This window comes from Gobio gobio, assembly GCF_949357685.1.
Source record: "Gobio gobio genome assembly, chromosome: 7".
NCBI lineage: Eukaryota > Metazoa > Chordata > Actinopteri > Cypriniformes > Gobionidae > Gobio > Gobio gobio.
The window spans coordinates 19,726,207-19,740,079 of record NC_137103.1 but is presented as its reverse complement, the minus strand read 5'-3'; the positions used below and the strand labels follow the sequence as shown (position 1 = coordinate 19,740,079).

General features: G+C 37.2%; 1 protein-coding gene across 5 annotated transcripts in view; it reads right to left on the bottom strand.

Moving 5' to 3' along the window:
* akap11 (A kinase (PRKA) anchor protein 11) overlaps positions 1 to 9,933 on the bottom strand; it is a 34,055-nt gene extending 24,122 nt beyond the window's left edge. For 2 of the 5 annotated variants that reach the window (XM_079820981.1, XM_079820985.1), the window contains exon 1: positions 9,805 to 9,933. The gene's annotated coding sequence lies outside the window, so the exon portion shown is untranslated. Of the gene's footprint in view, positions 1 to 3,939; positions 4,103 to 4,179; positions 4,269 to 8,806; positions 8,911 to 9,804 lie in introns of those variants that run through there. The other 3 variants (XM_079820984.1, XM_079820982.1, XM_079820983.1) reach the window with 3 other exon arrangements.
* Between the last annotated feature and the right edge of the window lie 3,940 nt (positions 9,934 to 13,873).

Here is a 13,873-nt window from a genome sequence, read left to right as displayed (position 1 = left end):
GCTTGAAATGGACAATTTTCTCAATCAGATTCAAACATGCCTGTTCAGTGCTATGATGTGTGCGTTTATATACGTTTTATGTCATACGAATATGCGTATGTTCATATATATCTCATGTCTTGTAAACTGGACAGTGGATGAGACTGAATACTTAATAAATATTTGCTGAAAAAGCTCTACTGATGACATTAAGCGCAGTGGCTTTCGGTTCATATAAACATAAATATCGGATTGGATTCATTCAGACTGACAAAAATTTGTGCATGTAAACATACTTTGTGTAAACAAGGTTTGCAATATAAAAAACTAAAGAATTAAAGGTAATGAATATTTGGACCCCATTGACTTTCATTGCATGTACAAAAACAGATGAATCACTTTGAAAAATGTATTTTGTTGTGTTCTGCACAAGAAATAAAGTTTGGAACGGAGTGTAAGTGAGTGATAGAATTTTCATTTTTGAAGTAACTATGCCTTTAAGTTAGATTATGTTGAAGATCACATGACTTATGGGTAAAATATGGGCTTTCCAGCTGCTCCAGTAAGACAGAAACACAGGGGCGAATATGAGAAGACTGAAAACTACCTAAACAGTGAAAGTTGAAAAGTCCGTATCTTTAACGTTGTACAGCCTACAGCAGGCAAATTATCTTGGGCCATCTGTGCGTGTGCGGTACACCAATATGATGGAAAAATGTAGGTCAAGGCTATATGACGGCCCAATGTCAGGCTGTTATCACATTCTCACATAGCCTGAACCGAAACAGTGTGCTGTAGCAGTGAGATCTTATCTATGACTGCAGAAGCTTGCGTGAAAGAAGCGAAGAGGGATTTGAAACAATCTGATAAACGACAGAAAAAATAAATAAGAAGCAAGTGTCACATGCAGAAGGCTACCTCTCCAGTAGCAGTTTGGGTGAGTGTATCCATCTGTTATTGTGGGTTTATAAGGCCTCAGAACTAAATCTCTCCCCAAATGCTTGCTCAGACTAAATATAATACACCGTTTGTTTACGGCCTGACAAACAAGTTTGTTTAAGGCCTATGAACTGACGCTGGCATGTTTGTTTTTACTAGAAAATCAGTTCATAGCTGCCTTGGTTCCAGAAGTATTTTTCCCACACATTTTCCTCATAAGAATTTTTAAAGTCTTCATTATAAGCCATGAACCACACCAACCAGCTACAAGGTAAAATCACAACATGACACACTTTGATTAAAAAGCAAAAAAAAAAGGTTCCAAAAAACCCTACAATCATGTGAAGCATTGTGAATGACAATCGAAGTAAAAACGAATGGAGAAATATGTTGATTAGAAATATACAATATGCATAATGTATGTTAATATATTATATATTAATCGGAAATCACTGGTCGGGAGAACTGCCCAAATTTTGTAGTTAAAGTAACTTAGGACGGGATAGCCTTCCCCAACTTGCAGACAGCTTTTTACAGGAAAAAGAGTGTTGTCCCACTCAATGTTAAAGGCTTCAAACAGTTTATGAGAAGTTGAGAAATGTCTCCCAGTCCCAGTTCATTTGACTTTAATGTGAGACCAAATATTCACTAGGGTTCAAATCTGGAACATGGCCAGGTCAAAACATGAGCCTGTTGAGACTTGTTCTCAAAGCCACTTCTTGGTCGTCTTTGCAATTAATGCAGAAAATAACATCTGATCAGTACTCTAGAAAACAACTTTTTGTTTGTGGGAAGCAAGCCATTCTGTAATATTCTCCTGCACCTCCAAAGCATTAAATGACTTTTCACAGTGAAGTATCTCACCACACCAGCAGCTAAAAAGGCTCTCCACACAATGACACTCTTCCTCCATGCTTCACTGTGGTAGAGATGCATTTATCATTAGATTTCTCAGCAGATTTTCGAAGACACACCACTCTGGAGCATGCAACTCGTGTTTCATTGTGATTCATCACTCCACACACGACGTCCCATATTCTGGCAAAAACTTAATTCTGTCTTTGATGCTTTTCTAAGACAGCAATGGCTTTTTAAGTAGTGCATTTGCTTAAAGGTGCAGTGTGTAATATTTATGAGGATTTATTGACAGAAATGCAATATAATATACTTAACTATGTTTTCAGTGGAGTATAAGACCTTACATAATGAATCGTTATGTTTTTATTACCTTAGAACGAGCCATTTCTATATACACTGCGGGTCCCCTTACAGTGAAGTCACCATTTTGTGGCGCCATGTTTCTACAGTAGCAGGGTTTTTCCTACATTGAAAATGTTTTGCCGGCCGGCAAACATTTTTTTGTCCCGCCAAAGCCTTATTTGATGACTGCTGCGCTTGCGTTAACTGAGCTCCTCCCCTGCTCGCACGCTCCCTGTCTTCAAAATAAGCATTCTTAGCTTTCTAATATTTCACATATTACGTTAGTCAAAATCCGAATCTAAGGGCCGAATCTATGTTGCACGTGGCGCTATCAGACGATGTTTTCCTTTAATTACCGCTGGGTGTGAATTGCGCTCAAAAAACGTTGCCTCTTCTTTGACCAGCTGACATAAAGCATACTCTCAATAAACGGGAAACATATCCTATCCGGTTATGAAGTGTTTTCTGTGTGTTGACAAATCTTTCGCAATGTTCTAACAGACGGGATTCACACACAACGCGTCTGCTTATGTCCGATTTGCGAACTAATGACTCCTTTGAAACGAATCATTTTAACGACTGGTTAGAACAACTGATCTGTCCAACACTGAACTCACAAATCAGTTTAACCTTTAATCTGAACACATCTGAAATGAGAACACAAGTGTGCTTACACAATTTAGCAAGAGTGGGTGTAAGAGTTAGTTTTAATTATCAACAGTATTTCAGCTTATTTATGTTCACAATGTGTAGTAAAATAAATTAGTGTAGCCTATAAATAATTTAGTTTAGATTGGAGTGAGGTGAAACCAGAACAAAGTTGTTATTAGGTAGCTGATAATTTTATGAAATTGTATATGGCAGAAAATTAGCCTATTTGTTCATTTTTTTAATAATACTTTTTAATATTGATATAATTATATACCAAAACAATTATCTGTAAATAGTGTAAAAATGAGGAACAAAAACAAACATCAAGGTATCAAAATAAGATAAGCAAAAATTACAAACTTTCTTTGAATTTATTAAAAATGTATTGTCAGTATTGCGCTTGCAGATCATGTGGGTAGGGTACTTTTTTACTGTGTGTGTGTGTGTATGGATGACCATGTCTGTCAGCCACCACCGAAGACCATTTTTGACCCAGGAAAAACCCTGAGTAGCCCTGAACGGACAAACTTCTCTACAGAGCACTAGCTACTCTCTACTGTCTCAGGCCACATCCACACAAAGCCAGTGCTTCCCCTATCCAATCTTTTTTTCCCTCGTCCCAAGAAATATCTGTGTACACATGAAACCACTTAAACCGGCTCAAAACGATGTAGTTTACCTGCCAGACCAGTATGTGGTACTGTAATTCTGCCATAGAGATACACTAAAAAGGGAGAAGACGACTTGGAGCATGCGCGAGACGAGGGGTGATGACATCATCGTTCCACAAAATATACGGATTGGTTGTACACACGAAAAACAAAAACGCAAGGGTGCCATTATCAGATTTTTCCACTCTGGGACCCGGTTTCAACCTCCCAAAACCTCGTCCGTCTGGACGAAACGCTGATACGATACAACATTTTTACGTACACAGCTAAACGCATCTCCGTGGTTACGGGACCTCAGACGACATCTTTGTCCTGTGTTGGCCACCGTAGCTTCGAAAGGGAGGAGTGAGTGGTGGGCGGTTGCAATTCACAACCTCACCGCTAGATGCTGCTAAAATTTACACTGTACACCTTTAAATTTAGATGATTTTCTGACCAATAATTTGTGGTTAAAGGGTTAGTTCACCCAAAAATGAAAATTATGTCATTAATTACTTACCCTCATTAGGGTTGTGCCGATGGACGATGATGTGATGGTTGACTGACATTACGATGGAGCGCCACCATCGTGATGCCACGCCCCCCATTGCGAGTCTTGTTGTGAGTGCAACGCACACTAAATCCTCTTCTATAGTTAAACTAAAAACTTAGCAGGGATTGCTCTGTAAATTAAAATGAGAATATAACTAATGCATATATTCTATTTTAAATACTGTAGTCTATGCCAGATATAGCCTACATTTTGAAATAATAAACGAGGCTCAAACATCCATTTCATAAGCATGCGTGTTTATTTCAGCACTTCCGTCAGTGAAACAACACACCACAGCCTGTAAAACATTTAAACAATTATCAGTAAATAATGGTAACCTAAAGAATATAAGAAAATGTAATATTAGTTAAAAAAAAAAGTCATTTCCCCTCAAGGATGCGTCATATACCGCTCTGCGCGAGATGAAACACGAGCTGGACACCTTCTCAAATATCTTCATCTTCATGTGTGTTGCAAAGCAACACTTGTTGTAAAGGTTCTGAAGAGCAAATGTTATCTTCCACAGGGTCAAGACATTTAAGCTATGTTTGATTATTCATTGCCAGAGAAAACAAAAGTAAAATGGCCTGTGTGTGAAATGCGCTATTCAAATAAACTTGACGCGCCTTACCAAGTCTAATAACAAGCACAAACTGTGTTAAATAAAATTAAATAAAAAGGTAGCCTATTCGTCCTACAGTGTTTTTCTACTTTCCCACAGTAAAGGACTTGAATGGGTATAATAGACTTAATTATAAAAAAAAACGAAAGGAAGAAACATTTATAATTTCCTGCGAAAATGGGTGCGACGCGAGTGAAGATTTGAGAAAAGAAACGAGATGTCCATGTGGGATAAAATGGACTAACGTTAGGCCTATTGTTAAAATTCACGGAAATCGCAAAACAGCATAAAAAAAGCTGACAAATCTTAAATTGGGCTCAGCCTACCGCTCTCATTCGGCATGAATCCATTCATGGCTGCAAATTTATTTCCTTTGTAAACAAAGCTTTGTTCTTCACTCGGTATTATTCACGTAAAACAGCATTCACATACAAAACACTGGGTTAGTAACGAAATTATAGTTTTGAAGTAGAAAATAGTATTTATGTAAAGAGATATATTAAAATAAAAAGAGCACAACTCTTCTTAAGTGGAAGGAAGCTACTTTTTTCCCTCACATGCAAGCGCACGATGAGTCATTATTTGGGTTAGTTAAATAACGAAATTATATAGTTTTTAAGTAGAAAATAGTATTTATGTAAAGAGATAGTAAAATACAGATATAGTAAATTATATATTTGTATTAATAAAAAAAAGACGATATCATCGTCCATCACGATGTTTTACTGTAAACATCGTCAACTGCCAATTTAGGAGACATCGCCCAACCCTAACCCTCATGTCGTTCGACACCCGTAAGACCTCTGTTCATCTTCGGAACACAAATTAAGATATTTTAATTTGTCAAACCGCCAAACTGCTGAAATTTGGCGATCCAAACTGCTGATTCGACTCGCTGATTCATAACGCTTCGAAGCTTCATGAGGCCGTGTTTTGAAATCGTCATCACTATATAAGTCGTTATTTAGGGTTTTTTTTGCAATGGAGGCCTTTCAGAGCCATCAGATTTCAACTAAAATATCTTCATTTGTGTTCTGAAGATGAACGGAGGTCTTACGGGTGTCGAACGACATGAGGGTAAGTAATTAATGACAGAATTTTCATTTTTGGGTGAACTAACCCTTTAAGACAATTAAAAGCTTATCGTTTAGCCATTTTGGGAGCCAGGAGTGTGTGAGAGACACACCCACAAATATTTGAATTTTTTTATTGCAATTTGCTTGTCACGATTCTCTGATTGGTGAATTATTTTGCAGAATCATGGGCAATGTAGTTTCTCATCAGGAAATCTGCTTATTTTAGGAATAAGTTGAAATAATGCAGACTGATGGCTTCAACAAAAGCAAATAAAGCGTCTGTCTTTAACATTATATAAGTTAACTTTAAAAATCTATTTCCCTATGGAGAAAATTAATGAAATATTTACATTCAGAACCCGACTGTTGTGCACTATTTTATACCTGTCTATACCAACATTCTTCACAATATGTTCTTCTGTGTCATAGAGGTTTGAAACGAGGGTAAGTAAATAATGAAAAAACAAACAAACAAAACAAAAAAATGTGGTGAACTATCCCTCTATCTTAAGAGGTGTGTTGCAACTGGTTGCAGGCCTTTGATAAAACAAAACAAGTTCATTTCTATTGGCTCAGAGCATTTCCACAGTATTGAATCCTGCTTAGTGCAGCTAGCCTATCTCACTAAACAAGCATTCACACCTGAATTATGAAATAGGTCAAACTTTGATGCATTTCAGCATGACTGTGCGTGTGGGTGGGGACTGCAAAGGTAAACATTATTTCGAAGAATTCAGCACACAAAAAGAGTAAGTTTACTGCAAGCCTGAACCCCACTGGTATTTTTAAAGGGGTCCTAAAATGCCCCATTTTATAAGATGTAAAATTTGTCTATGATGTCCCCAGAGAGATTATGTGAAGTTTCAGCTCAAAATACCCCACAGATTATTTTTTATATGTTACAATTTTTGTATGTCCCTTTAAATGCAAATGAGCTGCGGCCCCCTTTCAAGAAGAGGGCGGAGCTTCAAGAGCTCATGTTAGTAGCACTGATTACCTCACGCAGACACGCACTGAAAATGTCCGAAACTGTTCGGCCTTTTATGTTCAAACCGGAGTCGGACAATGATGGAGAGACTCACTAAGAAGTGAAAACGTGGAATGCAACAGGACGTTTCTGAATGGTTAGTTGATGAATTTATGTAGCTGATGTGGAGTTACTATCTTCAAGTCATTGATTAGCATATTCTGTCATGATAATCTATTAGGCATGTGACGGTATCAAATTTTCATGTTGCGATTAATTGCTGAAGCTTTTATACGGTAACGGTATTATCACGATATTGAAATAAGTTGCAAAAAAAGTATTGTCATACTATAACAGGTTTCATAACTTTTTCTTATGACAAAAAGAACGGAACATTTAAATTCAATAAATCAATACAAAAAAATTATACAGTAAACAAATGTTTCAAACAGATTAAAGTGCAAAAGAATTATAAAGAACAATATGTATCACTTTACAATAAGGTCTCACTAGTAGTTAATGCATTAAAATTAACAAAGAGCACATAGCTACATCTGTAACAAAGTTATTATTCTTTGATAACGTCAGTTAAAAATACAACTGTTAATGTTAGCTCAGGTCCATTAAATAATACAGAAATAAAACTATGATTTTAATGTTTCATTAAATGTTGAAATTTACATTTAACTAAGATTAATAAATTCCTTAGAAGTATTTTTCACTGTCAGTTTACAGTTAACTAGTGAATGAACTAATGTTAAATAACGGAGCCTTATTGTAAAGTGTGTGACTGAAGAATAAAGAATCAGAACATATTCAAACAATATCTATGGCATGTCATTTAGTCCAGATTCAAATATAAAATCTGCCATAAGTCTTTAAGTATTAGGTGATGTGATGAATACGGTAGCGAAATTGCAAATACAGAAAACTGAATGGCTGTTTGAAACATTTAAATAGTTTTAAGTAGCGCGAGTCTGCTTTGTTACGAGGGTTAGCGGGCAAACGGCTGCATTCCTGCTGTTCCATCAGCTGTCAGAGAGTGTGAATGTGGACTTTCATTCAGCACATCTTCACTCGTTCCGCCATGCGCTGGTCATGCACGTTGGGCTTGTTTACATCAGTGCGCGTGCCTCTTTGATGCAGCATACAGCAGTGTTGTTCATTTAAAACAGTTGATTGGTAAAGTATTCTTAAAATGCATTCGAAAAATCGGAATAATTCATAATAAATAATTATTCACTGTATTTTGAAGTGACCACGATAAAATCATCTATAAATCATTCGTGTGAGAACTGTTGTAAGATGCCTTCAGAGCCAGAGAATATATGCTGCAAGAAGATAGAACAGGTTTAATTTAGAATAATTACAGTTATAACTTATGCTGTCATTACGATATGCCATTGCATTTGTGTTACGTAATGTATTGCAATAAAAGTGAATAGACTGATGCGACAGCTTGAGCAGACTCCTAAATGTGCCCTACTACAACAACTCTTCCTCTTCTCTAAAGTTGTTGCAGTCCTTAAAAAGCGATTTCTGTAAAAGAAAATATCTCCCTTTGCTTTGAACTTTGAGCGTTGTAACTTTGCAGATCTTGTTTATGTTTAAACAGCAACATTACACACTAACTAAAGTTAAAAAGTTAAATCATAATCAATCACAACCTTTAAAGGGGTGATGAATTGAGAAATCAACTTTGCCTTGAGCCTTTGATATATAAAAGTTAATTGTGATATAAGAATATCCTGTAAGTTTCGGAGCTGAAAACTTCCTTGTTAGTCAAAGAAAAGCTGTTATTGATACCAGGTCCAGCAAACGATAGATCTCAGAATATGTCGACCATTGATGTCATAGAATGCAGAAACGCCGCCTCAACAGATAAATATGTACGCCTGCTTCTGTAGCCCCGCCCACCGACTCGTGGAGCTAAACGGATCGCGCCAAAGAGCAATAAAAATGCCAGTTCCAGCTCACGTGTGTAAGACCATGCGCATTTGTTCGCTTCATTTCACCGCAGAATCGTTTGTAAACAAGATACAGGTCGAGACTGGATTTGCAGACATATTGACATTAAAACACAATGCTGTGCCTTCTATATTGGATCCGACAGGAATGGTGCAACACACTTATGTGAGCAAAACATGATTATGTCAGTTGGGAATTCACTGGATTGTTGGATCATTATGGTTTGCTATTGCTGTGATGTCATGTGAGTGACAGGTTGGTCCCGCCCTCACACCAGTAAACACATCATCAGAGAAGAGATGTCACTGCAAGAGGAAGGGGAAGTTATTTTGGTTAAAAGGGCACATGGATTTAAAAAAGAAAATGATGTGCACTGATAAATCATTTATAATAAATACTGCAATATTCCATAAAAAAAAATGTGTCAAAAGAGTACAAAAAGATGTGTCAATTTTGATTTCATGGTGACTTTAACATTAGCAAGTGATGGTGCTGGCTGCTGCACGTGATCTCTGCTGAGAGCATCAGCAGGGTCAAATGATTTCCTGAAATCAACAGATGTTTATGAGATCTCACTGTTCTTTCACTCACTGTTCCCAGCTTATAAAGGGGAGTGGCTGTGTGTGTACAAAACCCCACGCACATCATTCTTGCCATAAAACCCTGATTGCAATATGAATTATTTGCAACTGTCATTCATGCTTCAAACGTGTTAAAATCCGACCCATCACAATCCTCCAGCTCTGACAGTCACATATTACCACGACAAACCGCCATTCGACTATTATAAGACATATTTTGAAGCTCTTCGCGATGTCATTAAATCGGCAGTCACGTATATGTAACGTTAGGCTAATATAATATCTGATATACTTATCCTTCATTTTTGGTTTGGCGATTCATTGTTTTCATTTTCAGGCATCGTCACGGTACAGGCAATATGCCTTATATGAATCAGAGCAGCCTTTATTTGGGAACAATGCATGTAAAATCTTTATCAGTAATATGTTTATGTGCATTTAATGCTAAAGCCTTACGATGTCATCACAGACGCAGCTGGCTCGCGCATTAGCATCAGGCCTGTGATAACACCAGTCGTGATCCGCATCTTTGACACCAATCGATGGGTTTATAACTGCTCTGTGATAAGTGATTTATATTGGAAAATGACATGCAAATGGAAAGGAAGCGCGTCTCACCTTGTAGTGACAGAGCCGTGCAGTGGGAGGCTTAGCTGCTCTTTCCTCCGTTCATTTCATGAAAACAAGACGAGCAGGCGAAATAATCAAACCTCGAGCGGCGGCTCGGAGCAGTTGAGCGCAGAGTCACTGATGGGAGTAAGATATACATGCAAAATATACATAAATACAAGTAGTATTTTATAATTTTTACATTCTTTCTGTCGTTTCACTGTCTCTTTGGGATAGATTACCAATAGAAATATCAGGCTAGCAGTAACAGTTTGATTAATTTATTGGACAATGATGATATGTTATATTTTGCATTATAATAACTGCTTTTATGACCACTAAGCATTTGACATTGTGTTCATGTAATTTAAATACATACATTTTTTGCCATAGTAACACCAGCTTCTCTTATTGGTTGAACTTGTTTCAGCACTATGGGTAACGTAGTTCTGCGAAATCACCATTCTTTTTTTTTTCATGGAATATTGCAGTGTTTATAATAAAATATTTATTGATGCACATCATTATTATTATTTTTAATTAATTTGCCCTCAAATTCTTTAATCAAAAATATTCCCCTTCCTCTTGCAGTGACATCTATTTGCATGGACAGGAAAACCTGTCACTCACATGAGCTCACAGCAGTAGCAAACTACGATCCAATCAATTCCCGATGGACAAAATCAAGTCCTGCTGTTTCACTTGGATTTACTGTATGTCACAATAGAGACAGAGCGACACACGTCATAATCTGAAGACCACGCCCATCGGGCGTCAACCGTCTCCATTGACTTTGTTTTGCATGAAGCAGCCTCCTTGTCCTTTGTTATAACAAAAAACAGAACAATGTATAAAAGCTGATATGTGACAAGTTCTACAGCAAACAAGCTAAACAACTCAGAATGAAAAACCCAGAAGTTTTTATAAGCTGTTGACCCAAAAAACGAGCGTTTAAGGACAAAAAAGTGGATACAGGCAATTGAGACAGAGCGCGACACGTTATATTACACTGAGAACTACACACACTAGAGGGGAACGTAATCAGCGACAGGAAATATCATATATTATATAAAACTGACATTTGGAAATTTGACTTAACAGTGACAAAATGTTTACTGCACACATGGCACTGAGGCATGCTCAGGAAGGATCCCAAAATTTACCCATTCTTCCTGCTGAAGCTTCACGTCTTATTGCCTGTCTCCACTTTTGTCTCCTTAAACACTCGTTTTTTGGGGTCGACAGCTTATAAAAACTTTGTTCTGTTTTTAGCTTGTTTGCTGTACACCCTGGCACACCCAAGGTTTTAGACATTGTTCAGTTTTTAGTTATAAGTCTGAAATGACAAGGAGGCCGCTTCACGCAATGCAAAGTCAATGGAGAGCGTTGGATTGTTTCCCCCCCTCGGTGTGGGCATGCAAGGGAAGAAAAGACAATCACACTTTCCATTTCATGCTGACTTTAAAGTGATATAGTTCACTCCAAAATGAAAATGTTCATATCATAATTTACTCACCTTCAAGTTGTTCCGAAACAAGTTTCTTTCAAGAACACAAAAGAAGATATTTTGAAGAATGTCAGTAACCAAACAGATGATGGGCCCCATTGACTTCCATAGTATTTTTGGGCTCAATCGGGTCCATCAACTGTTTGGTTACCCATATTCTTAAAATATATTATTTTGTGCTCAGCAAAAGAAAGAAATTCATAGTTTTGGAACAACTTGAGGGTGAGTAAATGATGACAATTTTCTTTTTGGGTGAACTATTCCTTTAAGCTCTATTCATCAACCTCATGGCTTCTACAGAAGCATATATTATATGATCATAACAACACATGGTAGATGTTTTATAACTTAATATCAGAAAAATTATGGGGTTTCTTACTTTCTGAACCTGATTGTCACACTCAATTGCACGATTCCTCACGTTCATTTACCTACCAGATGTCTGTCTCCATCTCAGATATGAATCTGTGTAATCTGAGACTTAATTTGTACAAAAATGAAACGTTCTTCAGCTGAAGTGTCTGTAGTATGGATCAGAGATATATCAGAGAATGGTATAAATAGGCAAATGAATAGCCTTTATATAGCCAGATGAACATCTGCCCTGCCCAGTGTTAGTGAGCACTAGTGGTTAAATGCTTCCAAAAGTGTGGGCCGTGTCCCCTTGTGGGCTGCAGAGGTATTGCAGGGGGGTCATGGCCTAGGCTAGATCAAATGAAAATATTAAGATAATTAAAATATTCTCTGTTTATAGCAAACATCTAACCAAAATCCTTACCTTAATGCCATAGCAATAGGCCTATTGAAAAACAATAGTCTAAAATCCCACTGTGTTAATTCAATAGTGAGTTATTGCATTATAACTTTTCATTCAATGTACTTACACATATAAATTCAGTAAATAAGTCAAACTCAAGACAAAGCAAAGTGTGTATGCATTCAGTTTTATTGAAGAAGGAAGATATCAACTGGCAGCATTTTACCACCTCAAAATGTACATCAAAATCGAAACACTTATTTAATCAGGATACAAAAATACACATCTCAGTGACCTCCATATTGTAATAAATAGTTAACCATGCATCTACGATAAAAAGGCACAGAAAACAGTCACTTAGTAGTCATAAAAATTACCTACTACTTACCAAAATCATCCAGATATCAATACAAGTGACTAGCGTAACATTATATCCCAATAGTGAAAACACATACACATCAGTTGTTTAACCTTAATAAATATGCAAGTATTGTAAATATACCTATACATGTAGTCTTAAAAATGAAACTGTGCCATTGTAAACACAATGTAAACAAATGAAACCCACATCGCACTTCTCTTAAATGGATATATATATCATGTCAAAGATATGTGACCTTGCTCTACAAGTTCCTCAAAATGAATTTGTTTTTGAAAAACCAGGCAGTTTACAGCTTTTACGTTCGCCATCGTCGATGAGCCGAAGCCCACCGCCACTCATAGTCCAATGAAAAACACTCGCGTGGTGGCTTGAGAACTCAACTGAGGTTCATGTGATCGTGTGCACATGTATTCAGTGTGGCATGAGAGGAAGACTGCACTTGTGTGTTTTGAGTCTGTTGTGAACAAATGAAGAGGCACCATAGACAAGGTCGATCTGCTACAACTGTCAAACAGAGATCATGTAAGGCCAATTAAACAGGGAGCTTCATAGTGTGAGCATCAAGTGACTCAAACTGATCTTGTGTCTTTGGTAATGTTTCTAGCTAGTTGGGGAAATTACCTTTAGCAATGCGGTCACTCGGAAATGCATATCTGAAAAGCATAACACTACATTCAGTCTTGTTTCGGAATGCGTGGAGGTGTGCACGTACGTTTCGATATTATGTCATATTACCACAAACAGAACTGTTGCTTAAAATGCACCATTTGATTGTCGGATATGATCGCAGCATGATGCTTTAGTTTATATTTCTGCACTGATTTTTGGAGAAAATGTCTGTGGAATTAATTTAAATCTGGTAAAATGTGTTAAAAAGAGAGTAATGCACACTTAGTGGTAGTTGAAAGCATTAAATTGGCCCAAAATATTTAATAAACAAACTAGTAAGGGAGAGGGGATGTGTAAAACTCAATGGTTTTTGAAGAGTTTTGCTGGCGCAGATTTCACGCGGGCCTTGCCGATGGATCAAACGGCCAACCAATAATGTCTACGGGCAGACACTGAAACCTCAGTAAGTGCTCACTACTGAGAAAAGATGGGAAGTGAGAGACGCTAAGTTTCCAATTAAAACGCAATGGACAAATGACATCGATTGATGAAAAAAAGCAAGCTGCAGACATACAGCATAGTCTGCACTGTTGTGCCTTTATTATGGACACCAGTGGTTCTCAACTGCTAGGCAACACATAGAATGCTCTTAACGGTCATTTTTTATTAGATGTCTTTGAGTACTATGTACTAACATAAAAAAAAGGTGGAAAAAGTTGGGTACAATGTACTTATTGAGTTCATATTGTATTGCAAAACACTTTTGCAGCTACTGAGGTTGGATATGGGTTTAAGGGTGGGTTAAAGGGGTTACAATTTTTTC